The 26205-nt window shown below is 43.6% G+C and overlaps 1 long non-coding RNA gene and 1 pseudogene across 1 annotated transcript in view; one reads left to right on the top strand and one right to left on the bottom strand.

Moving 5' to 3' along the window:
* Positions 1-1035: 1035 nt before the first annotated feature.
* On the bottom strand, positions 1036-1440 carry LOC129041317 (huntingtin-interacting protein K-like; annotated as a pseudogene).
* An 11822-nt stretch (positions 1441-13262) lies between these two features.
* LOC129041390 (uncharacterized) overlaps positions 13263-26205 on the top strand; it is a 22499-nt gene continuing 9556 nt past the window's right edge. Inside the window, exon 1 of the long non-coding RNA XR_008503855.1 lies at positions 13263-13331. This is a non-coding gene — a long non-coding RNA (uncharacterized LOC129041390). The remainder of the gene's footprint in view (positions 13332-26205) is intronic.

The following is a 26205-nucleotide window of genomic DNA, read 5'->3' as shown; positions in this document are numbered from 1 at the left end:
TTTGCTTTTCTTTGGGTGCCGTGCCTTCCCTCTGAAGCTTCCATGTGGCCAGGAAAGACAGCTACAGCTGCAGCATCTTCACAGTTCATGATCTAAGACGACTTCCTCTCGTCTCCATATGCCAAATCCTACTTAGGGCAGGTGCTTACTCCTTAGCCCTATCACTGCGGACAGGAAGATGGGGTACCACTGATGGTGAAGCTTTGGTTCGCGTTCCCTCCATTTAGGCCAGGTAGGAAATTTTGATTGACAGTTTCGTAGATCTCCGGTGAAAACAGAAATTCAGGGCAGACAGAAACAGTTGATATCCACCCCACTGGGTTTGGATTTGGATATTTTATTAGGCTGGTGCAAAGGAATTTTTTTTTCTTTTTTTTTTTTGAGGCAGAGTCTTGCCCTGTCGCCCAGGCTGGAGTGCAATGGCCCAATCTCGGCTTACTGCAACCTCCACCTCCTGGGTTGAAGCGATTCTCCTGGTAGTTATTTTAATGGCAAAAACTGCAATTACTTTTGCACCAGCCTAATATTTTTGGACATGCCAATATCGAGTAAAGGATGGGGTGCAGGGAAGAAATGGTGAGAGTTCATTGACAATGTGGTTTCAAGCTCAAGAGAGAGAAGTTACCCACAGAGAGGCTGTGACTAAAGCCATGGTAGTGTGTACATTTCCTGCAAAAGAGAATAGCCATGGGAAAGAGGCTGGAGGATGGACTGAACATTAGGGAATTTCTATATTTGGTAAAGAAAAAAGGAAGAAAATACAGTAGTCGGAGAGGGGCAGGCCATCCAGAAAATAGAAACTGATGGAAGCCAGCAAAGGAGAAGGTTTCAAGAAGGATGGAATGTTGGTAGCTTTCAGAGGTGAGAACTGAGAAAAGATAGGGGATCATTAGGTATTTAGGAAATCACTGGTGACCTCCTCATGGCTTTGGGGGCAAGGGTCAGTGTCATTAAAAATAGTTACTTTTTTTTTTAAAGACAAAAATATTTTATTGCCATAAATTAATCCAGTAGGTATATCTGAGAAAGCACGCATCAGTTGGTTAGAGCAATAAGCCCCTCTACCCCGTTGCTCATGTGTTCCCGCAAGCTGCCTTCCGCTGCTGCTCGAGATCTCTCCATCTCGGTCATTATCAGCTCCAGATCTTCCTTCTTGATAGTGACTATTGCCAGTTCTTTCTTCCCCTCCCGTTTGGCTTTCTGCTCCCGGGACCTTCTGTCTCCAATCACAGACGTGGCCGTCTCCAGATTGGAACTCTGATCTCCTTCTCCTCTGCGTAGTTGGTGACCTGCTCCAAGTCCGCGGCACCGCTGTCAGTCATGTTTCCCTGGCTTCTCGGGAGGCCGCTCTGGGCCACGGGTCTCAGTCTCTAACTCCATCTCCACATCCCCCTCGGTCACCACATCTGTTTCACCATGCCGCCGCATAAGCCCCACCTCACGGCGACAAAAAAAAAAAGGTTACTTTTTTAAAAAACCTACATTTTTAGGGGCATCATCAGCCATAAAGTTTATGGGCAAGGTGAGACATTTGGATGCAGACTGAGAAAGTTTGAATTTATTGGTACTTTAATAAATAAATGATTGTGAACTCTTTTGTGTATCTGCAGTTGGCTTATGAGGAAACTGAGTCCCAGAGAGGGGCAATGACTTATACAAGTTTTCCATGGGACCTGGTGGAAGATTAGGACGGTCAACAGCAGCCTGGAGAGCCTGGAGTCTGCGTCAATGTGCAACCCTAGCCCTGCACGCTGGGCGTTTGCCTGAGGTTTCCAGTGCACCGGAGGCGCATACTCGGCTGCCTAAGCGGGTGAGGAGGGTGAAGGGAATGGATGAAGCAGGCAACCATGGCCCTGGAGAGGCCATCCTCATTGAATGGGGACCACTGTTACTCAGCTCAGCTGATCACTGCCACATGGGGATGAGGGCCTAGGATTGTCCAGATGTGATTTTCTAAGGGAAGTTGGGAATCTGAAGTTGGGAATGTTTATGCGAACTTCCCCACTCTTTCCATATTGGCAGCTAATTTAAAAACATAAAACCACTGTGTGAGTAAACAGGTTTGTGGGTTGGGCTACCAGTTTATACCCTCAGCTCTATATCTGAGGAATGGGGGCGGGAAAAAAGAAAAAGCCACGATGTGGAGAAAAGATAACATAAAGAGGCTCCACCTACAGTTCAATCTGGCCAGAGGCCTGGGTGTCAAAATTGTTCCTGAGGTCCTGAAAATCTGGACACCTCTAGTATGTCAGCAGAGTGTGACATATCTAGACACCTCTAGCATGTCACCTCTAGTATGTCACAGAGTGTGTGACTTTTAAAGCCATCATTGGTCTGGATCTTAGTCTCCTCTTATCTTACACAAATCTGGAAAATTCTTTAGTGATTGCTATTTATTCCTTTTTGTTTTATTTCTTTTATAGTATTATTATTTTCTTTATTCTTTCCTTCTATTTTGAGAACTTTGGTACTTTCCTCTTTGAGTGAAAAATACTATGGATTCTGGATTAAAACAGCACAGGAGAAGTTGAACTAAGGTTTTGTCAGTTTTGCAGATATGGTTATTGCTATGACATCTCATTCATTCAAGTCTTTATTTTTGCCTGTGTACAAGACAATGTGTTATAACTTGCAAGGTGTAGGAAATGAGTAAGAACAACCTGTACCCATATTCTTGAGGCATATAATTAGGAGCTGGAGAAAAAGGACCAACATAAATAGATACAATCATTCATTCCTGCAGCTTCCTGACCGTGATGTCTAGCATGTGCACATTCACGAAGTTACAGTTTAATGCAGAGAAAGACATGTATACAGATAATTTTGGTGTTATTCATGTGCTATAATAGAATGATCAAGAAACTTGGAGGAGCAGAAGAGAAAGCACCTCATTCTGCTTGCACGAGCTGAACACTTTAGGGAGGCTTCACGGAGGAGGTGTTGTTTAAGATAAGTCTTTAGGATGACTAGGGATTTGCACAGCAGATGAAGGGTGGCCAGGGTTTCTAGGAAGAAGGTGCAGCACCTACAAACTCAGAGGCATAAAGGAACATCACACATTCAGGGTGTGATGGATGAGAAACCAATATGGGAAGTTCCTCAGGAGAGCTACAAGCCAAGCACTATGCGATTCTCATTTACATCCGGGTCCTGCTGTTCCATGTGAAATGAGTCAGGGCGGGTGGATGTCTTAGGCACACCAGGCATTCAGGTGCCGGGGCAACTGCCTTATGTCCTTTACCCCTGAGTATTTTATTGGTCTTCTACTGGAAAGAAATCATCCATGTCATCCAGGCTTGGGGAAAGTACAGGAACATATACAGATTCCTTCAAAGTGTGTATTTCACTTCCCATATTTAAAGCCAGGAGATGGCTGGGTACAGTGGCTCACGCCTGTAATTCCAGCACATTGGGAGGCCAAAGCAGTTGGATCGCTTGAGCCCGGAAGTTTGAAACCAGCTTGGGCAAGACGGTGACACCTCATCTCTACAAAAAATACAAAAATGAACAGAGTGTGCTGATGTGTGCTTATAGTTCCAGCTACTTGGGAGGCTGAGGTGGGAGGATCACTTGAGCTCAGGAGGTCAAGGCTGCAGTGAGCTGTGATTGCACAACTACATTCCAGTCTGGATGACAGAGTGAGGCCCTGTCTTAAAAAAAAAATTGCAAATAAAGCCAGGAGACCAGATATTTTTACATGAGTACTACTTGCTACCATAATCCACAGAAAAAGTGTCTCATATTAGTATGGAGTTAGTAATTCCTTTTCATTAGATGGTAGGCTATGTTTCAAATAGGAGTTTCAGCCAGGTGCTGTGGCTTATGCCTGTAATCCCAACACTTTGGGAGGCTGAGACAGGCGGATCACCTGAGGTCAGGGGTTTGAGATCAGCCTGGCCAACATGGCGAAACCCAGTCTTGTCTAAAAATACAAATATTTGCTGGGTGTGGTGTTGGGTGCCTGTAGTCCCAGCTACTCAGGAGGCTGAGGCAGGAGAATCACTGGAAATGGCGGCGGCGGCAGGGGGGTGGTGTGTGGAGGTTGCGGTGAGCCGAGGTCACACCACTGCACTCCAGCCTGGGTGAAAGAGGAATTTAATGGAGAGATCTATTATCAACTTACATTGAATTTTGTCATCCCTGTGACTATTTATTGAATAGTTACAATACACATAACTAGCTATATGAGTTTGATTTTAAAGAAAAGATAATGCTTTCTACATTTGATTCCTAGAAATCAGTATTGCTGCCTTAATTCATAATGAAAAAGAAAAATACCAATCAAAGGAAAGGTATATTTTCTTTTTTAGCAGAGCCGTGCCAGGACAGTAACAGCCCAAGGGTAGAGTCTGAGCTTATACCCTGAGGCATCTGAGGTGGGACCTGGGGCCTCCCACGAGTGAACACTACACGCCTGAGGCCAGACCACACTCTTTTGCTTCATTTACACGTGTTAGTTCTCATGAACTATATCATAAATATATGTGCGTTTTCAGCCAGTTTTTGGTAAGACAATTTGTGTTTCAGGGCATTTTATCTACAGAATTTGATTTAAACATTATCAGATATTTACGCATTAAAAACAATTATATACAATACTAAGTAAAATGTAAAATACATTGAATTAGCTCACTATCTTAGTTTAGAAATATACTTGAACTGTTATGAATGTGAGTTGTCAGCTGCCAACGATAGGATGACTAACTCATTCTGGTTTTAGCACTGAAAGTCCCACGTCCCAGAGCTCAAACCACAAGGTAATTCTGCCCATCAAAACTCAACAAGGACCAGCTCAGATCCACATGCTGAGCTGTTTCTTACACTAGCTGTTAGAACTCAGTGTCTGACTGGAGCAGAAGTTAATGTAGCACACACATCACTTGGAAAAGGGAATGACCCATGGTTATGACAATTGATAAAATATTAAGGTTGTACCAATCACAGTTTGACCATCAGTAGTGCAGAATATGACAAAGGCAGAAAAGGCAGGTAGGAAGGTATGCAAAAAAGACTAGAGGAGGAGCTTAGGAAGCTTGACTTGACAGTTCTAACAGCTTCCTCTGGAAATACCAGCTGTTTGTGTATTTGTAAAAGACAAACAGAGCAGCCTGAAATAAAATGGTGAGATGGAAGTGTCTGATCTTCTGATGTCCCACCCTTCCTTATCCTCATTCTCTCTCTCCACACCTATGTTAAGGGACAATTCCAGTTAAAAATCCTCATGCATGACATTCTAACCTTTTTTCCTTCTTATGTACGGTATTAGTCAGCTCTTGCATTGCTATAAAGAAATACCTGAGACTGGGTAATTTATAAAGAAAAGAGGTTTCATTGGTTCCTGGTTCTGCAGACTGTACAGGAAACATAGTGGCTTCTGGGGAGGCCCCAGGAAACTTACAACCATGGCAGAAGGTGAAGGGGAAGCAGACACATCTTACATGGCAGATGCAGGAGCAACAGAGAAAAGGGGGGCTAGGCACGGTGGCTCACATCTGTAATCCCAGCACTTTGGGAGGCCGAGGCAGGCAGATCACTTGAAGTCAGGAGTTCGAGACCAGCCTGGCCAACATGGTGAAACCCCATCTATACTAAAAATACAAAAATTAATTAGCCAGGCTTGGTGGCGCACACCTGTAGTCCCAGCTACTTGGGAGGCTGAGGCACAAGAATTGCTTGAACCCAGGAGGCAGAGGCTGCAGTGAGCCAAGATTGCGCCACTGCACTCCAGCCTGGGCAACAGAGTGAGACTCTGTCTCGAAAAAAAAAAAAAAGAGAGAGAGAGAGAAAAGGGGGAGGTGCCACATACTTTTAAACAACCAGATCTTGTGAGAACTTTATCACGAGAACAGCGCTAAGGGAATGGTGCTAAGCCATTCATGAGAAACTGCCCCCATGATCCAATCACCTCCCCGCAGGCCCCACCTTCAACAATGGGGATTACAATTCGACATGAGATTTGGGTGGGAACACAGATCCAAACCATATCATGTACTATGTCCTTTAGTAAGTTTTTCCTTAACATTTTAAAATAAAAAATTTTAAACATATAGAAAAGTGGACAGAATTTTATAAGGAATGCCCATATACCCACCACTTGGCCTATAAAACTAACATTTTAATACACATGCCTGATTTATCCCATATCTTCTATCTCTCCATCCATCAATCCATCTTATTTTTTGGATGCATTTCAAAGCAAGTAGCTTCAGCTCTAAACACTTGAACATGCATACCATTAAGTAGAGTCTGGTTTTTTTGGTGGTTTTTTTTCTCTTGAGATAAAATTTATACACAATGAAATACACAGATCTTAAGTGTATTTTCCCATGAGTTTTGACAAATGTATTCATGTGTATAACCCAAACCCATATCAAGATACAGGACACTGTCATCACACCAGAAAGTTCTCCTCATGCCTCTTCCAAGTTAATCCCTATCAGGATCACCATCCTCCACCTACCCCAGACGATTACTGTTCTCTGATTGTTTTCCACTACAAATTGCTTTCATCTACTTTAGAACTTTGCATAATTAGAACCAGAGAGTATGTACTCTTTGGGGTCTGATTTTCTTTGCTCAGCATAATGTCTGTGAGATTCATCCATGTTCATGGGTATATCGGTAGTATTTCTGGCCAGCATTCCATGGTATGGATGTATTATAATTTGTTCATTTTCCTTTTAATGGACATTTGGTCAGTTTACAGTTTTTAAATATTATATATGAAGTTCCTATGGACCTAACTATACAAATATTTTGGTATATTGTTTTCATTTCTCTGGGGTAAATACCTAAGGAGTGGAATCCACAGCATTATTTTAAATAGTTTAGCAGAGGCTTATTAGAAGGTGGCATCATGCCTCTACCTCTCCATCCATCTTGTTTTTCTCCTTTTCTCTTATTCTATTTTCTTCTTCCTATTACCCTTTTCTTTTTCCTTTTTTTTTTGAGACAGAGTCTTGCTCTGTCACCCAGGCTGGAGTCCAGTGGTCCAGTCTCAGCTCACTGTAACTTCTGCCTCCTGGGTTCAAGCAATTCTCTGCCTCAGCCTCCCGAGTAGCTGGGATTATAGGCTCCTGCCACCATGCCCAGCTAATTTTTTTTTGTATTTTTAGTAGAGACGGGGTTTCACCATGTTGGCCAGGCTGGTCTTGAACTTCTGACCTCGTGATCCACTTACCTTGGCCTCCCAAAGTGCTGGGATTACAGGCATGAGCCACCACACCTGGCTCCCTCTTTTTTTTTCTATAAGCCACTCATTTCCTTCCCTCTTGTCTCTCCTGACAGGGTATAATGTTTTGTTACCATTTTCTCACTGTCCTAAAAATTCTTCCAGAGAGAGGCAGCACGGTGTTGATGAAAACGCCTTAACTGTTGGGCTACTTTCAAGATAAGCCTCTGCTGCTTTGTAGCAGGGTGAGTTATGTTACTTCTCTGGGCTCCAGGCTCCTTAATGGTTTGTTCATTCAAGAGGTTGGAGGAGATAACTCTGGAGTTCCCTTTCCAGCTCCATCATTCTGTAAATCTATGAGCTCTTTTTCTAAGACGCAGTCTGGCAGAGAGAGACAAGATAGGAAGACAGAAAGATGATGAAGATGTGAGGGTAGAGATGGAGAGAGCAAAAAAGAAAAACAAATAACTTTCTTCCTGCAACTTGGCCCAACAGTGACATGGTCTCTGGGGCCAGGCCAGTCCCCTCCCAAGGTCATCTTTCTTTCCTCACTCCTGGCTTCATGGTTAGGCACTCCAACTGGCCTTGCCTTGTCCTCTACTGCTGTGTACCCCCTATCTTCTCTGTTCCCCCAATTAATATATATTAGTTTCATGCTCTAGATATGCTCATTGAGCCTCCCAGGAGAGCACTATAAACCAATTTATGCCAATGAACCAATAAGGAAACCAAGAGAGGTCCCTTCTTGCCAAGGTAAATATATTCAATTTAGTAAGGGCTTTGTAGATATAATGCACTCATTTTCATTGTATAACCTAGAGGAAGGACACTAATATTAGGAAGTTTAGGTCCAAGAAGTGAAGAAACACCGTGGCAGGCTATATGAGGAGTCTCTTAAGTGCACGAGCTGGTGCATTTGAGATCTTCTTCATATGATACAGGTACCGAGACTATGATACCTGAATTTTATTGCATGAAGTCTTAATTTAAAAATTTTATTCTGCTGCTCGCCAAAACCTCCTCATACTTATTGGAACACATATGCCAATTTTGGCTCAGAAAATGTGGTCTCTGTGCCTATTGATGGATATAATTTTCAGCACATGTGCTCTCTTGATACCTTGGGTATATCCTACCTTACAGTAATTAGCATTTCAAAAAGGAAAAGTTTCATCCTGGACTTACGGAAAGGTTAAATGAGGAGAGAAACTACTAAAGAAAGAGGAAGAGAAACATTAAAAAGAGAGAGAAGTAGTGTAGAGTGGAAAGGAGTGGGAAAAGATGGGCCAATGATGAACCGAAGATGAAGAAAAAAATGAGAAGTGTGCAATGAAAATATAAAACCCTTAAAAGACACGATTTTATGCTAAAAAAAAATTCATTCAAAATTTTGTCCCAAGCCAGAAGTAAGAGTAAAACGTAAACTTTGAGACATAGTGCCCCTGGCATACCTAATTGCAACCTCATTATGTGTCTTCACATCTGTAGTGTATTTTGTTTTCTTTTTGTTTGTTTTTGTTTTTGAGATGGAGTCTCACTCTGTCGCCCAGGCTAGAGTGCAATGGCACGATCTCGCCTCACTGCAACCTCTGCCTCCTGGGTTCAAACAATTCTCCTGCCTCAGCCTCCTAAGTAGCTGGGATTACAGGCACCTGCCACCACGCCCAGCTAATTTTGGCATTTTTAGTAGAGATGGGGTTTTGCCATGTTGGCCAGGCTGGTCTCAAAATCCTGACCTCAAGTGATCCACCTGCCTTGGCCTCCCAAAGTGCTGGGATTACAGGCGTGAGCCACTGCGCCCGGCCTCTAATGTATTTTGATATACTCAAAATATACTCATATTTAACAACAAACACAAATTAATTATAGTTCAGAAGAAACAGAGTTAGGCTTTCAATTCAAGTTGTAATAAATCATATTAGTGATTATTTTTCTGTTTCTAATATATCAATTAAGCTCATTGGATTCCAGCTAATTAAGTTACAAAGATAAGGGACTCATACCATAAGGATGGAATGAGCTCTAGCTTTTAAATAATTATCCCTCTGAGGTTGAGGCTCTTCAGTTTCCTATGTTATGCCAGTAGATTGAGTTCACAGTCATTTGCAGGGAAAGCAAAAGGCATTTAGAGGGTTTTAAGACTGTCAGTCCTCATCAGACACTGGGTATGAGCACTGTGACTTTGAGACTCAGGGCTGTGCACCTGTGGGAGCTGGACCACACACACACACACACACACACACACACACACACACGCTTTGAAAAGAAGCCCAGCCACAGCTGAGAGCTATGCTATCCCCCTTATCACTGTCATCTAAAACCCTGTTCCAGTGAGGGAGGAGGACTGTAAACTCCAGGTATATTTAGGAGCCAATTGATGTTTAACTCCTAAGAAGAAAGGCTTTGGAAGACAGAGCAAGCAAACAGAGATGCTAACTTTACGAACTGCAGAAGTTACCAAGTTTAAGATAAGGAGAATGATCAAATAAATGAGGTCAGGGTCAAAATCCCTCAGAGCCAGAATTTGAGTATGAGGAGATGAAAGGGAGAGAGGGCAGAACATCTTGTTTTGAGGACCCAAACCAGCAAGGCTGGTGAACTAGGGTGGAGGGTGTGCACCTGCAGAGGTGGATTGAGGGAATCTTCAAAAGCTGGATACATCTGCCCGTGTGGCCTTTCAAGTCAAACTTGGGTACAGAGATAACCACTTCCCCCACTCTACTCCACAACTAATTAACAACTAATTAGCCCACTTCCTTGTTAAACCCTGAAAATGTCTACCCAGAAATCTGTTTGAAGGGTTTTTTTTTTTTTTTTTTTTTTGACAGAGTTTTGCTCTTGTTGCTCAGGCTGGAGTGCAATGGCACCATCTTGGCTCACCACAACTTCTGCCTCCTGGGTTCAAGTGATCCTCCTGCCTCAGCCTCCCAAGTAGCTGGGATTACAGGCATGTGCCACCACGCCTGGCTAATTTTTTGTATTTTTAGTAGAGTTGGGGTTTCTCCATGTTGGTCAGGCTGGTCTCGAACTCCTGACCTCAGGTGATCCACTCACCTTGGCCTCCCAAAGTGCTGGGATTACAGGCGTGAGCCACCGCGCCCGGCCAGGATACATGTCTGGCCAGGAACCTGTATTTTTAGTGATTAATCTCAGGTGATTCTTAAGCATACTCAAGCTTGAGAATTTGCTGTTAGAACGGCTCCTGAGGTTTTCTGAGGGGATTAAAGGAGATAGGGTCTAATAGGCTGAGTCTGACTCGGCAGGTCCTATTTTGACGTGGACTTGGACTTTACTTTCACTCACTTCTTGACTGAGGACCTACCGTGAAACCAGATTATGAGAGTTAGGTGGTAGATTTGACTGTGAGTTTCTTGGTGATCAAGATAAGCAGTTAGATTTTGGTACAGAATTCTCATTGTCCTGGAGGAAAAGACAAACTAACCATACCAGTGTCTTAGGAGAAGCAAAGCATGTCCCCAACCCCAACTGTAAAGGAATTTTCTTCCTGACAGATGTGGCAAACACGTCCTCAAGAACATTCCCGTAGCAAATGCAGTCCTGGATGATTAGCGAGGTAAATGATAATTTGCAAAGGCTACAGTTTTAAAAATTAGTCAGACCTGGGCAGGTGCGGTGGCTCACGCCTGTAATCCCAGCACTTTGGGAGGCCGAGGTGGGCGGATCACGAGGTCAGGAGATTGAGACCAGCCTGGCCAACATGGTGAAACCCCATCTCTACTAAAAATACAAAAATTAGCCAGGCGTGGTGGCAGGAGCCTGTAATCCCAGCTACTTGAGAGGCTGAGGCAGGAGAATTGCTTCAACCTGGGAGGTGGAGAGTGCAGTGAGCCGAGATCATGCCATTGCACTCCATCCAGCCTGCGCAACAGAGCAAGACCACATCTCAAGAAAAAAAAAAAAAAAAGAAATTAGACCTGAGTTTGAATCCCAATGTAAATTGCTTTTACTACTTTAACTAATCTCCAGCAAGTTATCCTTCCACAACCCATAACATTCATTATTTTAAAAATTATGTCAGTAATACATTGCCATCATAAATGTTTCTAGAAACATATGACTATAGGATGAAATACAAACCTCTCATCCTCCCACTGTTACCTTCCCCTGCTTCCCCCATGCCTCCTCCCCTTGCCTGAGGTAACCACTGTTAACAGTTGAGCTACATCCTTTCCAGCTTTTAGAGCATATTTTTGTTTACCTGTATACATTATCATGAAAGTTGCTTCTTTTGCTGAACAGTGTATCTTGGAGGAGTGTGGATGTATCTCATTCCTTTTTAATATGGCTTAATATCCCATAATGTGGATATATTTTAATTTATTTAACCATATCCTCTTATGATGACTCAGATTTGTCACCCTTCCTTCCTTCTTTCCTATTCCTTTGCTAATACAGGGTTTTGCTTTCTTGCCCAGGCTGGAGTACGGTGGCGCCACCCTAGCTCACTGCAGCCTTGAACTCCTGGGCTCAAGCAATCCTTCGGCCTCACCCTCCCAGGTAGGTGAGGGTAGCTGAGGAATCACAGGCGTGAGCCACTGTACCCGGCAGTAAACATTTCTTTAGGATAGATTCTAAAGAATGAATTGGGTCAGAGGGTATGCATGTTTTAAATTTAGATTGATACTGCCTAGCTGCCCTTTCAAATAGCTTTTTAAATTTTCATTTGGGCAAGTTATTTATTTTCTGTGACCCTTTGTTTCCTCTAGTATACAAATTCAGTGTAGTCAAACCTACTGCATGGGATTGGTGAGATGATTAAATGAGATAAACAGTGTAACACCACTGCTTGGGATGTGGGTGGTTCTTTTTTTTTTTGAGACGGAGTTTCGCTCTTATCATCCAGGCTGGAGTGCAGTGGCATGATCTTGGCTCACTGCAACCTCTGCCTCCCGGGTTCAAGCGATTCTCCTGCCTCAGCCCCCCAAGTAGCTGAGATTACAAGCTCCTGGCACCATGCCTAGCTAATTTTTTGTATTTTTAGTAGAGATGGGGTTTCACCATGTTGGCCAAGCTGGTCTTGAACTCCTGACCTCAGGCGATCCACCCGCCTCAGCCTCCCAAGGTGCTGGGATAACAGGCGTGAGCCACCGCGCCCAGCCAGAATATGGGTGGTTCTTATCATCCCTATACCTTAGAATCAGATAGAAGAAATCTATTTTCCTATAACCTTTGGTGTGTTTGTGGAGATTGAGGAAGGTCACAACTCTCCTTGTGGGATGTCTTCACACTAGGTATGTTTCAGAGGCTAGCCATTTTTGGAGGTTACTAAACAAAATGATCCAACACATAGAAGGTAGCCAAAAAGATGGTGGTGTGACTTTTATTGTTAGGCTAGGGGTTCACTTAACAAGCCTGTGTAAGGATCACCTGACTCTCTTGGCAAATACAATTTGATTTAACTTCCTATTAGCTAATGAATAGGGCCCAGGCATTTTTGCAACAAAAGTTAGATGTTAATATGTAATAAATTGATACAATAAAAATTATTTTTGTCTAATAATAATGCCAATTATTTCTGTTCATTAGAGAAAAAAACCCTAAAGATTATAGTTTATTGCTCTGTAGAACACTGATGAGTTTTAATATTTAATAATTTTATTCTAGCTTTCTTCTCTTTGATGGGAAATATGTACATTCGTTTCTTGCATCTGCCTTTGAATCATTTTGTCATTCTGTTTGTTCCCTCATTAGCGAGCTAAAAATAACCTTGACATACGCTCTTATGTGTGTGTGTTGTTTTAACATTTTGAAAAGTCTACTTTTAACAGTACTCAAGATCAGACCATGCTACTGCTTTCACTCCCTGCAGATGGTCATATTTTTGAGGCCTTCATTCATTTAATTGTCTTTTTTGTGTTATCTCTAAATTCTCCAAGGCTCTGGACAGTAATTAAACATAAAGCAGAAAAGTTCTCCCGCTGGCTGTCCTGCGTCACTCCTTCAGTTCTCAGCTTAGATTTCCTGTCCTTTGGCAGCTTTCATCATCCTTCTATCTTAACACCCCGTGATTTCCCCCTTGCAGTGTACTTATTACGCTGTATTGAAATCACTTCTTTTCTCTTTCTCTGTGAATTTCTTGAGAGCACAGACTACGTTCTGCTTAACTTTTTATCCCCAGCTTTCAGCACAGTGCCTGGCTGTAAGTACTCAATAAATATTTTGAATGAATACATTATGCGCTAAATGTTACATCAGTCTTATTTTGTGTGTTCAAGGGTGCTAAATAATAGTCACATATAATTTATTGTTCTAACAATAGCAATGGCAATCTTTAGCTTGTGTGCTCCTTGTAGACCTTCCTTTTGGGGATTGTAGTGGTGGTGCATTTTTGCACAACCAAGTCTTCATCTTATATTAGTTGTTTTGGTCCCTTCCATAATATTTTCAGAATACTGCTCCTTTAAGACCAGTGAAAGCCTGCTGGTGGAGGAAGAGGTCCTGCCACTGAACAAAGTGTCTGTGTAGATTTAGCTACACCCATTTAATGTGCTTCTTAGTCTCGTTTAACTTGCCTATTCATATATCCCTGTCTCATTTGTTCTTAGATTTGTCACAAAGGCTCTGGTTTTTGGCTTGTCCTGGTTTGAACTTGGTGTATCTGGCTCTTGATTCATTTTCTGACCTCAGACCATCCTTAAATCTGCTTTTCTACTTTGTACCAGGCTTTGGCATCTCCAAGTACCTGACCTCAGCTCAACCTGTCTTGGGTTTTCTTCTCCTCTCTGACATTGACAACCCAGCCCTCCTAGGCACAGAGAGATGGAGCTGAGTGTGGTTTTCCTGAAATAAAGCTTGCATTATGAGAGGGAATAAACAGGTACATAGTGTTTTAGAAGGCAGCATTTTAACTTCATGTAGGCATTGTTTTCATGACAATTTTCTTTTGTTTCTCCTTTTGTTATGAAATATGCATTTCGCCAATATTAAATGGAATATTCCAGAAGAAAAAAATAGTAAGTAAAATCTTGCTTGCCTCTCAGTAAAATAAAGCTCTATTTTTAGGTTTTTTTCCAACTTCCTGTACAAAAAAGGGAAAACTTTAGCTTTTGGGGGAAATTTGGAGCTAGCCTGTTGGTACTGTTGAGCTTAGTGTATCTATAACTATATATTATTTTCATATATTATTCCACAATATCTTAAATACTTTATAAAGATATTTTCATAAATTACAGCAATCCTGGCTTTAGACGATTGATGGCCATTTTTAAACAATTAAAGCTAATTTCTAGCTTTTTATGAGTTTGGTATTAAGCACAGTAGTTTCTTAGAAAGTCTCCAGGGAACGCATTTTGCAAAATAAAAATCAGCTAATGACCCAGGAAAGCCTCTTCATGCTTGTTTACAACTTTTTAAAGTGGCTCTTTTCAAACGTCAGGGTTTTTTTTTTTCATTCACTAGATGAAAAATTATAGAAACCGTCACATCCAGTCAATTGGTTGCTGTAATTCCAAAAGATTTAGACAAAGTGAAGACAGCTTACCCACTGGAGGGCATGTAATGTCACCGGCATGTGACGAGATGTGCATATTTGTGGTGGACCGGGTGCTTGATGTGAGAAGTGCTGGCAACGAGGAGTCAGCCTGGCCCAAATAACCACAAAAAAGAACAGATTTCAGACAGGCCGTTTTACAGTTTCTCACTTGTTCTTTTGCCAACTTCCAGCCACTTCTTTCTCTAGCACTGATCAAACAAAACAAACGATCATTCTGGAAAAGTTCTGAAAATATAGGTCACTTGTTTCTTTTTGTTATCTTTAATCTGCTGTGTATTGACTTACCTTTCCACACTGATCCACTCAATTTACGTTTAAATAAAGTTTTCAAATTAACTGCATACTAAAAAAAAAGCTAATTGGGGGAAGAAGGCTGTTAAAAAAATGTGTTGTCTTTTCTTCATTGCGATAAAGATTGAGGTGACCAGCTTTTTTTTTTTTTGAAACGGAGACTCACTTTGTCACCCAGGCTGGAGTGCAGTGGTGCAATCTCGGCTCACTGCAACCTCCGCCTCCCAGGTTCAAGTGATTCTCCTGCCTCAGCCTCCTGAGTAGCTGGGCTTACAGGCTGCGCACCACCAAGCCCGGCTAATTTTTGTATTTTTTTGGTAGAGACAGGGTTTCACTGTGTTGGCCAGGCTGGGGGGTGACCAGCTTTTACAAACAGCCTGTAAAATGTTTTTCATTGTAGCCACAGCCAGTTCTGATATTTTCCTGAAACCGCTCAATATGTAGCACACCTGCCATAAATTTTTTTAACTTGATTTTTATTAGAAAATCCTGATTCACATTCACTAGAATAAAAAAGAATCTGGAGAGAGTGTTTCAGTCTTCTTTCTTATTGATTTATTTCTCTCCCACGTGGCTGTATTTTCACAGCGGCACCATCTGTCAATTAAGCAACAGCTCTGCATAAGCAGTAAAACCAGAGGGTGTGCTTTGCCACAGGGGCGAGCTTGTTTGTTGAGGGACACGGGCTTTTGGAGAAGCAGCTTCTCATTCAGCCCTCAGGCTTTTGTAGGGAATGCATTTTAAAACTGCAGGCTGGAGTTACAAAATGAGTGTTTTCAGGATTCACTCTCCGAATCTTCCTCTTGGGTATTTCTAACAATTTATTTCCTTTATTATTTCAAAAACAGAGTTTTCTTCTAGTCAACAATAATGTGTAATGCACTTAAAACATTTATTAAGAGGGTAGAGCTCATGTTAAGTGTTCTTACCACAATAAAATATTTTAATAAAATGGTTTTTATTAAATTATTTTAAAATTTACTTTATCAAATATTGAATATACTCAGAATATCCTCTAATAAACAATATTGGAATAGATAACCTTATCCCTGATCATTTCACACTTATGTGGGAATATTCATAAAATAAATTGCTAGTAGTGGGACTGCTGGAACAAATGTACATGCATTATAATTTTGATAGACACTGCTAAATTGCCACAGGCATTTGACCAATTTACACTTGCACCAACAATGTGTGAGAGGGTCTGTTTTTTGATGGCCTTAGGGACAGGATATGTTACCAAGCTCTTAGATTTTTGCCAATTTGATAGGTGAAAGCAATGTTTCAGTGTAGTTTAACTGGCATTCGTATTTTATGAGTGAGGCTGAATATCTTTTTTTTTTTTTTTTTTTTTTTTTTGAGACGGAGTCTCGCTCTGTCGCCCAGGCTGGAGTGCAGTAACGTGATCTCGGCTCACTGCAGCCTCCGCCTCCCAGGTTCAAGAAATTCTCCTGCCTCAGCCTCCCGAGTAGCTGGGATTACAGGCACCCGCTGCCATGGCTGGCTAATTTTTGTATTTTTAGTACAGACAGGGTTTCACCATGTTGGCTAGGATGGTCTTGATCTCCTAACTTCGTGATTTACTTGCCTCAGCCTCCCAAAGTGCTGGGATTACAGGCGTGGGCCACCGTGTCCGGCCGAGGTTGAATATCTTTTATATGTTTTAGGGCTGTTTGTATTTTGTTTTTTGTAAACCGTTCATTCCTACCTATACTTTGCCAACTTTTTTATTGGGTTGTTGATTTTTAAAAAATCATTTTGTAGCTGCTCATTGTGTGTTAGTGAGCTTAACCCCTGGCCTGGGAAATAGAAAATGTACTCCATTCCTACGCCCCTGACAAGATAGAGGAGAAAACAAAAGCAGTTTCTCCTACTATGCTCTCACAACACAGATCACTTCTGACACCAGATGTGGAGACTGATTTGAGTAATAATAAAACTCTGGTCTTGCACACAGCTGGCTCTGTGTGAATTACTCCTTCTCTCTTATAATTCCCCTGTCTTGAGAAATTGGCTCTGTCTAGTCAGTGGGCAAGGTGAACCTGTTGGGCGGTTACACAGGAACCTCCATGTGTTTGGCCATCTGGAAGCTCTATCTACCTGTCCTTTTTTTTTTTAATTTTAAAATTCTTTTTAAAAAATTATTTTACTTTTACTTTCTCTTCTTTTGGGATTTTACAGAAACTTCATTACATAGGCGTGATTGATTAAGTCATTGGCCACTAGTGACCAACGTAACCTCTAGCCCCCCTTTCCTCTTAGGAGGTCGGGGGCTGGGGCTGGAAAGTCTGAATAACGAACGGGAGGAGGATAAAAATGCCAGGTGTCGCAGCACATGAAGTCACAAAAGATGTATACAGAACCAGATGTGAGATAAAGGTCAGGGAGTTTCAGAACCAAATTTGTGAATGTCGGGTTTGTTCTAATGCCGATGTTACAAACATATATGATAGCTTAAGTGAGCTCTGCAGGGCTGGACAATCTGTGAATGCCACATTTAACAAGACTGGAGAGAGGCTGGGTGCACATAACTCAAGGAGGTGCTGAGTGTCGGTCAGACCCGAAGAAATGGGTGAATGTCATGGTCAGTGCTTTAATATCAGGAATATGTGCATAGTTCAAGGAAGTGGTTGCAATCAGGCAGGCAGAAATCTGAAGGTTAATCAAGAGAGGCAGCAGGTCGAAGGTCAGATAATAGTCAGGAGCCAGGGACTTTCCAGGAACTAAAGGGCAAGGCCAGATGAGGCAAGGCAGTAAGTCAGCAGGAAGGTGAGTGAACAGCTAGCAGACTGGACCACACAACAGAGGTGAGAACCAGATAAGGAGACTGGGCAACGCCCAGCTGAACACTAAATTGACTCTTAGTCATCCCAGCCAGGAAGCCTCTACTGACATTTCTTACTAGAGCAGAAGCTAACTATTGTGGCAGTGGGGTTTCACGGGAGACAGCAAAAAGATGAAGTGCTTATGCTTCAGTCAAAGGGGCAGCTGGAAGTGCGGATGCTGATCACAGCCCATCCACCAAGGAGCCTTCTCTCTCTTGGCATGCGCAGTTTCTGTTTCTCTAAGGGGGATCCTAGGGCTGAGTTTGGTTTTGTTCCTGGGTGCCACTGATGGCTCCAAGGAATGTCTCCCTCTCCTTGAGAGGTGTCAAGAGTCTTCATATGGGGAAATAGTACCCCAGGCTGATCTGGTTTGAAAAAGAATATGGACAGAGTCTTGGATTACTCATTTACTAAGTTTTTATTTTGAAAAATTTCAAACCTACAGAAAAGCTTCAAGAATGGTAGAACAAACTTCTATAGAACTGTCAACAGATACTTAACCAAAATATGTCCTATTTATCCAAACCTCTTGCCAGATTGTAATATCAGAGGAACTGGAGAATCCCGAAATCTCAGACTCAGGGAAATCATTAATGGAAGATTCTGAGAAACAGAAGCTTTTGCTGGGTTCAGGGGATAGAATAGGAGCTTCTTGTTTTTGTTTTTGTTTTTTTTTTTTTTTGAGATGGAGTCTGACTCTGTCGCCCAGGCTGGAGTGCAGTGGCATGATCTCGGCTCACTGCAACCTTCGCCATCCAAGTTCAAGCGATTCCCCTGCCTCAGCCTCCTGAGTAGCTGGGATTACAGGTGCCCGCCACCACGCCTGGCTAATTTTTTGTATTTTTAGTAGAGATGGGGTTTCCCATCTTGGCCAGGCTGGTCTTGAACTCCTGACTTCGTGATCCACCCGCCTTAGCCCCCCAAAGTGCTGGGATTACAGGCGTGAGCCACCACATGCGGCCAGGAGCTGCTTCTTATATTGCAGGATGTAGGTTTCCAGGATGCTGGGGGTCCAGGAAGGGCTTCAGGGAAACAGGTGCATGTGTTTCCTGAGGCTTTAGGCGATGGAATGGACAGGTGTTCTCAAGTTTATGATATAGAAGGAATAGACTTTACAGACATCCAAGGGCCAGGGGCCCCAGAAGGGATGAGTCTTTTCTTTCTTTCTTTCTTCCTTTTTTTTTTTTTTTGAGACAGTCTCGCTCCTTCGCCCAGGCTGGAGTGCAGTGGCGTGATCTTGGCTCACTGCAGCCTCTGCCTCCCAGGTTCCAGCGAATCTCCTGCCTCAGCCTCCCGAGTAGCTGGAACTACAGGCATGCACCATCACGCCCAGCTAATTCTTGTATTTTTGGTAGAGATGAGATTTCACCATGTTGGCCAGGATGGTCTCAAACTCCTGACCTCAGGTGATCTGCATGCCACGGCCTCTCGAAGTGCTGGGATTACAGGCATGAGCCATTGCGCCCGGCTGGGATGAGCCTTTTCAACCAAAAGGGGTGATTTTCAGAGATCAGATACACTTCTAGTAGGGGAGAATGCAGTTGAATGTAGGAATGTAGGTCCTCAGTCTTTCTAGCAATGTTCCTTTAATGACTTTTAGAAGCCTCCAAACCCACAGTTCCTCCTTTGCAGCATATGACTTTGCGTCCTACTTCATAGAGAAAATAAATGCTATTAAAGAGACACTATTAGAGCACTCTAAACAAAACTGCATTTACAGGCAGCTAAAATGGAAGGAGTATGACTGTTCCTCTGTAAGGCTCTAGTTCCATCCTGTCGACATCACTGGGGAGACTGCTCCATACATGATCCATTTCTCCTCCTGTATCTTTCTTTCTTTCTTTTTTCTTTTTGAGACAGGGTCTCACTCCCAATGCCCAGACTGGAGGGCATTGGTGTAGTCTTGGCTTACTGCAGCCTCGATCTTCTTGGCTCAAGAGATCCTCCCATCTCAGCTTCCTGAGTAGCTGGGCTACAGGTGCCCACAACCACGCCCGGCTAATTTTTGCATTTTTACTAGAGAGGGTTTCACCATGTTGCCCAGATTGGTTTCAAACTCCTGAGCTCAAGTGATCTGCCTGCCTTGGCCTCCCAAAGTGCTGGGATTACAGGTGTGAGCCAGTGTGCCCGGCTTCCTTCTGTATCTTTCACCTCTACCTCTTCACGTTATTGACTTGAGCGATTAAATATGCTAATTTCTTCCATCCTAAAAAACTTTTTCCCATCGTATCCACTGCAGGTAGAGGTTTCAACAACAGCAAAAACATTAGACATCTGCATTCTCAGAGATCCCAAAAGTCTACACCTAGGAAATTATTGAAAGGAAATCAGCACTGTAGATACTTTAAAGATCTGAAATAAAATGATGTTCTTTGGTGATATGGTTTGGCTCTGTCCCCACCAAAATCTCATCTTGAATTGTAGTTCCCATAATCCCCACGTGTTGTGGGAGGGACTAGGTGGAGATAACTGAATCATGAGATCGGCTTCCCCGATCCTGCTCTCCTGATAGTGAGTTCTGATGATATCTGATGGTTTTATAAGGGGTTTTCCCCTCTTTTGCTTGGCACTTCTCCTTCCTGCCACCATATGAAGAAGGACGTGTTTGTTTCCCCTTCCACCGTGATTGTAAGTTTCCTGAGGCCTTCCTGGCCCTGCTGAGCTGTGAGTCAATGAAACCTCTTTCCTTTATAAATTACTCAGTCTTGAGTATGTCTTTATAAGCAGTGTGAGAATGGACTAACACAATTGGAAAGAACACAAATGTCCAGTGAATGTGGATTGGCTAAATAATGGTGCACCCATACAGCAGAATACAATGCAGCCACTAAATAATATGTTTCAAAGGAATGGCATGGAAGTAAACTGACATCTTGTTAAGTGAAAAGCTAGTTATAAAACAGTTTGCAGTAGGTCAGGCATTGTGGCTCACATCTGTAATCCCAGCACTTTGGGAGGCCGAGGCGGGCGAATCATCTGAGGTCGGGAGTTTGAGACCAGCCTGGCCAACATGGTGAAACCCTATCTCTACTAAAAATACAAAACTTAGCTGGGCATGCTGGTGTGCGCCTGTAATCCCAGCTACCCTGGAGGCTGAGGCAGGAGACTCGCTTGAGCCTGGGAGGCGGAGGTTGTAGTGAGCTGAGATAGAGCCATTGTACTCCAGCCTGGGTGACAGAGCGAGACTCTGTCTCAAAAACTACTACCACAACAAAAACCAGTTTGACTCCATTTTCTAGGACATAAGGACATGCATAAAAAATAGTTTACTAATTTAGGGTTGGTGAGTATTGTTAGAATTAAAAAAAAAAATTTCTATTTGGTTGTTTGAGCCCTACCCACTGTAGTAGCAGGAAACCCAGCCTTTCTCTACTGTGGTCCCTGGTATCCTTCCCTTCTTCCTCCCTCCTCCCTTCTTTTTCCTTTCTCTCCTTCCATGGATTGACCAAGAGCCTTGAGCTTGCCTGGGTTCAAGTCCCACATTCTGGCTGTGTGTGTCCCTAAGCTCGTTTTTGGGCTCCTCATCTGTAAAATAGGACCTCTCTTTTAGGACTGTTGTCCTAGAAGATTAATGAAATAATACATGTAAGAACTGAGGACAGTGCCTGCAACACAGCTATCTCTGGAAGATGTTGTTGTTATTATTATTACATAATGTTTTCACTGTGGATATGGTTTGGCTCTGTGTCCCCACCCGAATCTCACGTCTAATTGTAATCTCCACATGTTGAGGGAGGGACCTGTAATTCCCATGTGCTGAGGGAGGGATCTGTAATTCCCATGTGCTGAGGGAGGGATCTGTAATTCCCATGTGTTGAGGGAGGGACCTGTAATCTCCACGTGTTGAGGGAGGGATCTGTAATTCCCACGTGTTAAGGGAGGGACCTGTAATCTCCACGTGTTGAGGGAGGGACCTGTAATCTCCACGTGTTGAGGGAGGGATCTGTAATTCCCATGTGTTGAGGGAGGGAGGTGATTGGATCATGGGGGTGATTCCCCCACGCTGTTCTCATGATAGTGAGTTCTCATGAGAGCTGACAGTTTTAAAGTGTGGCACTTCCTCATTTTTGCACACCCTCTCTCTCCTGTCGCCTTGTGAAGAAGGTGCCTGCTTCCCCTTCCGCCATGATTGTAAGCTTCCTGAGGCCTCCCCAGCCATGTGGAACTGTGAGAGTCAATTAAACCTCTTTCCTTTATAAATTACCCAGTCTTGGGGATTTCTTTGTAGTAGTGTGAGAACAGACTAATACAATTGTTATCAGTTGAATTGTCTCCTCAAAATTCATATACTGAAGTCCTGACCCCTAGAACCTCAGAATGCAACTGTATTTGGAGATACGGCCTTTAAAAAGATAATTAAGTTAACATGAGGTCATATGAGAAGACCCTAATCCAATGTGACTGGTGTCTTCATATGAAGAAGAGATTAGGACACAGACACGCACAGAGGGACGACCATGCGAGGACGCAGGGAGAATGGCCATCTACAAGCCAAAGGGCCTCAGAAGCCTCTGCTTATGCCTTGGTCTCTGATTTCTATCCTTCAGAACTGTGAGGATATGTGCGTCTGTTGGTTAAGCCCCTCCCCCAACCCCGGTCTGTGGTACCTTGCTAGGCAACCCTCGCCCACAAACACAATATTATCACAGAGTAAAGAAGCAGCCAAACTGCATTTCAAACTGGCAGGATTTCCCCTCCTGCACACGCAATGTTTCCAAATGATTGGAAACAATGATGGTTTCCAAATGATTTGAGGTCAGGAGTTCGAGACCAGCCTGGCCGACATGGTGAAACCCCGTTTCTACTAAAAATACAAAATTAGTGGGGCGTGGTGGCGCACGTCTGTAATCTCAGCTACCCAAGAGGCTGAGGCAGGAGAATTGCTTGAACCCGGGAGGCAGAGGTGGCAGTGAGCCGAGATTGTGCCATTGCACTCCAGCCTGCGCGACAAGAGCAAAATGGTGTCTCAAAAAAAAAGAAAAGAAAAACAAAAACAAAAAACAAACAAAAAACCCATCGTCAGAAAAGAAATGAAGATACAGTAGTTCTTAGTGTGATGGGATTGTGGGCAAGCTTCAGGAACATTACCTTGACTTTTGATTTAATCTCATTATGCTCTATTTTCAGTGAACTCTTTTTAAAGAGTACCCTGGGCTGATGTATGGCCAGCTAGTTTTTCGGGCTCCTACCCTGTACCTGCGGACACGCAGATTGCTGTTGTGAGGGTGATCTGTGCTGTTTCCTGCTACTTCGTCATCCGTTCCACTATCATTTGCTTTTTTAAAAAATTAGGCCAGGCATGGTGGCTCACGCCTACAATCCCAGCACTTTGGGAGGCCGAGATGAGTGGATCACCTGAGTTCAGGAATTTGAGACAAGCTGGCCAACATGGTGAAACCTCGTCTCTACTAAAAATACAAAAATTAGCTGGGCATGGTGGTGGGAGCCTGTAATCCTAGCTACTCAGGAGGCTGAGGCACGAGAATTGCTTGAACCTGGGAGGTGGGGGTTGCAGTGAGCCGAGATCGTGCCACTGCACTCCAGCCTGGGTGACAGCATGAGACTTTGTCTCAAAAGAAAAAAATTAATTTTTTTTTTCTTTAGAGACAGAGTTTCACTATGTTGCAGAGGCTGGACTCAAAATCCTGGACTCCAGTGATCCTCCTGCCTCAGCCTCCCGAGTAGCTAGGATTACAGGCACAAGCCAACATGCCTGGCCATTTACTTTTTTAAAAACTAATTTATTAGGCTAGGCACGGTGGCTCACACCTCTAATCCCAGCACTTTGGGAAGCCGAGGCAGGCAGATCACCTGAGGTCGGGAGTTCATAACCAGCCTGGCCAACATGACGAAACCCCATCTCTACTAAAAATACAAAAAATAGCTAGGCGTGGTGGCAGGCGCCTGTAATCCCAGCTACTCAGGAGGCTGAGGCAGGAGAATCATTTGAACCCAGGAGGCGGAGTTTGCAGTGAGCCAAGATCATGCCATCGCACTCCAGCCTGGGTGACAGGGCGGAAGTGTGTCTCAAAAAAAAAAAAAAAAAAAAAACCCAAAAATCACTAATTTATTTTTTACTGAGGTGATAGTCACATAACATAAAATCAACCATTTGTAAGTGAACAATTCAGTGGCATTTGGCACATTCACAGTATTGTGCAACCACCACCTCTGTCTAGTTCCAAATATTTTCATCACCCCAAAAGGAAACCCTGTACCCATTAAGCAGTTGCTCCCCATTCCTTCCTCCCCTCAGCCCCTGGCAACTATCCATCTGCATTCTGTCTCTTTGAATTTACTTACTCTGTGTATTTTATATAAATGGAATCATACAATGTGTGACCTTTTGTGACAGGCTTCCTTCACTCAGCATAATGTTTTTGAGTTTCATGTGCACTAGACCATGTACCACTACCTCATTCCTTTTCATGACCAAATAATATTCCATCCTATGGATATGCCACATTTTGTTCATCATTCATCAGCTGATGGACATTTGGGTTGTTTCCACATCTGGCTGTAGTGAATAATGCTGCTATGAACATGCATGTACAAGGTATTCATTTAAATTCCTGCTTTTAATTCTTTTGAGTTTATACCTACAAGCAGAATTCCTAGGTCATGTGATAATTCTATGTATTTACTTCTTATTATTTTTTGACATGGAGTCCTGCTCTGTCACCCAGGCTGGAGTGCAGGGGCATGATCTCAGCTCACTGAAACTTCCGCCTCCCAGGTTCAAGTGATTCTCCTGCCCCAGCCTCCCGAGTAGCTGGGATTATAGGTACACACCACCATGCCTGGATAATTTTTGTATTTTTAGTAGAGACAGGGTTTCACCATGTTGGTTAGGCTGGTGTCGAACTCCTGACCTCCAGTGATCTGCCTGCCTTGGCTTCCCAAAGTGCTGGGATTACAGGCATGAGCCACCGCGCCCGACCCTTCCATATATTTCCTATGTGCATAAAATATCTATCACCCTTCCCTGTTGTACATAACTTGGAGCAATGGTGTTCACTGCTGTGCAATCTACTTCTTTTGAGTACAGTTTAATCTGTGGGCGGTCTGCAGCTAGAAGGAGCGGGCCCCAAGCAGCAAGGGTGGTGTATTGCTGTTGCTGTGTCAGTTTCTTCTCCCTTCTCTGTCTCACCTGTGTGTTGGTCTGGGCGTGATGGCGGCTCACCCTGCTGTCTGCACAGCCCTGTCCTGAACACCAGCTCAAGGGCTTCTCCATCTTGCCCTCTGGCTCTGAGGCAGCCAGTTCAGGAATATGTCTTTATGCTGTGGAATGCCAGGACCCCAAAAGCACTCTGTTCATCCATAGGTCCCCAAACACAGAGCTCTTTTGGACATACTTTGTAGTTGAAGAGCTACCAACTAAGTTAGAGAGGTCATTTATGGTTAGAAAAGCTATCTTTCCCCAAGAATCTCAAGGATTTTACCAACACATCTAGTAGCTTGTTCACTCTTTGAGGACAGGTCTGTGTTTTATTCACATCTCCTGGACAGTACTTTGAACGTAACGGATGATCAGCCCATGTCTGTTGAATGACCACAATGATTTTTTTTTTTGAGACGGAGTCTCGCTCTGTCACCCAGGCTGGAGTGCAGTGGCATGATCTTGGCTCACTGCAACCTCTGCCTCCCAGGTTCAAGCAATTCTCCTGCCTCAGTCTCTTGAGTAGCTAGGATTACAGGCATGCACCACCGCACCCGGCTAATTTTTGTATTTTTAGTAGAGATGGGGTTTTACCATGTTGGCCAGGCTGGTCTCGAACTCCTGACCTTAGGTGATTTGCTCACCTCGGCTTCCCAAAGTGCTGGGATTACAGGTGTGAGCCACCGCGCTGGGCCAATGATGTCATTTTAACTCCCTTTTTCCAAATAAGGTCACATTCACAGGTACAGGGATTAGGACTTCAACATATCTTTTTGGGGGACACATATCAACCTGTAACACCCCAAAGGCTCTTTAAGGTCTAGAGAGCTCTGCCTCCCCTGAGGGGGCTGATCAGGTATCTCTGGGGCCAAGAGATGAAAGACCACCAGGCCTCAGTTCCCTAGAACAGGGCTGGGCACTGTTGTCACCTGGACCAAGACCATGGGCCTGTCCTCTCTTAGTTGTTCTTTCACAGCGATGGCCCTGCTGGCCCTCCCCTTTCTGGCTCACTCCTCTCTGGCCCTCCCTGGCAGCCCTCAGGAACCTCTGTAGGCCCAAGACTTGGGGCTGGCCTAGCCAGGGCAGACCAGCAAGCACACCAGAGCGGGTCATCTTTCCAGAACACACTTCAAGCACAGTGGCTTTTTAATATCTAAAACCTCGAGTCTGAGTTCCTCTGCTGACCTCAAGGCACCTGCTCGTTCAACTTTCCCCACTGCTCCTCCCCGTGCCAGCCCCTTCT

Source organism: Pongo pygmaeus, chromosome 6, assembly GCF_028885625.2.
Source record: "Pongo pygmaeus isolate AG05252 chromosome 6, NHGRI_mPonPyg2-v2.0_pri, whole genome shotgun sequence".
Classification (NCBI taxonomy): domain Eukaryota; kingdom Metazoa; phylum Chordata; class Mammalia; order Primates; family Hominidae; genus Pongo; species Pongo pygmaeus.
This window is presented reverse-complemented; position numbering and strand designations above follow the sequence as displayed.